Source organism: Anarrhichthys ocellatus, unplaced genomic scaffold, assembly GCF_004355925.1.
Source record: "Anarrhichthys ocellatus isolate YVR2014 unplaced genomic scaffold, GSC_Weel_1.0 scaffold9356, whole genome shotgun sequence".
NCBI lineage: Eukaryota > Metazoa > Chordata > Actinopteri > Perciformes > Anarhichadidae > Anarrhichthys > Anarrhichthys ocellatus.
In genome coordinates this window covers 1-1,392 of record NW_022289330.1, presented here as the reverse complement: position 1 = coordinate 1,392, position 1,392 = coordinate 1, and the positions used below count along the sequence as shown (strand labels likewise).

General features: G+C 35.4%; 1 long non-coding RNA gene across 1 annotated transcript; it reads left to right on the top strand.

Moving 5' to 3' along the window:
• Positions 1 to 95: 95 nt before the first annotated feature.
• LOC116380881 (uncharacterized) lies at positions 96 to 979 on the top strand. The gene is made up of 3 exons (XR_004212623.1): positions 96 to 147; positions 234 to 357; positions 884 to 979. It is a non-coding gene; the product is annotated as an uncharacterized LOC116380881 (long non-coding RNA).
• The last annotated feature ends 413 nt before the right edge of the window (positions 980 to 1,392 follow it).

Below are 1,392 nucleotides of genomic sequence, written 5' to 3'. Positions count from 1 at the left end.
TTGTAGATAAATATAAACTGTAGTTTGTTAGTTTATACATGACATAAGATTTCTTTCAGACAAAGCACCTGCATTAAACTTCGTTCGTTCAACAGACGGCCTAATGTGGAGGATGTTTGCAGTTCCTGGGAGCTTTGATTGCATAAGGTGTGTTGCTATTATTAGACTGAGAAAAAAATATACAAAAACAAAAGGTTGGCCTTAAAATTTGCCCGTCCCTCTTCCAATAAAAGGAGGGGTTATTATTACAGCATTAAACATTTCCAGACAACACAGAGGACAGGGAGGCTCATAAACTGAGCAGATCTCTCACAGTCATGATGCTTGCAGGTTTCTTCTTTCTGCTCCTCGTCACAGGTAAGATGTAACATTTCTGTATGATGTATGCAGGAGGGAAATATCGTTTGCTACCCCAATACACTTTAGTTTATGATACAGAATTAAAAAAAAGACTAAAAATAATAATACTATAAGCAACATCTATTTCCTAAAACTTTTCAGTGTGGTAAGTGGATAATTCAGCAGAACAGGGACACTGTTATTGAACATTTCTGTTAAAATGTTCAGTTGTCATTTTACAGGGCTGTGAGCTCCACTAACAAAATCCCACTCTGCTCTATTTTTTTAGGGTAGAAGCAAACATCTCAGAGACTGATATCTGAAAACCCACCAGAGCTCAGTGGGAAAATATTTATTCATCACTTTTGGTTTACTGATCATATTATTTATTCAAAGGAAAAATAAGTCAAAACCTTTTAGCAAAGGCAATCTAACAACACAAACGTTTGTGTTCTGAGAGAGTTTTTGTTAAATGTTAACAATTTAAACTTCTGCAATTGAATCAGAGTAGAATCTGTACACCTTTTATTTATTTTTTTGTCAGATGGAAGTACCAACAATTCCTCAGAACATCCAAATCTTCAGATGAACTATGAGGACGATGTGAATAGTATAGACATGGCTGACACAAATCAACAATCTGAAGGTATAATTTAAAGAAACAATTAAGAACATTACATTTCCTGATTTCTTTACTATTAAGATGAAACTTTCTCATGTATGTCACGAGAAATATGTCATGATGTTTTTGCTGTAGATGGGAAATCCTCCAAATCTGGGTGCACCCCTCTGGATGTTTTTAAGTACTTGAACCTGACCAAAAACAGTGACCACACCATGATCCGGCCTAGTCGTGATGAATTGCGCACGCAGATAGTCCTGGATGTACTGCTCTATGCCATTCTAGATGTGGTAAGTTGTTGCTTATGATAAAAAAAATTTAATTTCTTGTTGAAGTTATATTAGTTCCATTCCGTTTATCTGTGACATATCAGGATATTACAAAACCTAATTGTATCTACTGGAAAGTTAGTCATAGGCCAACGATCAAGT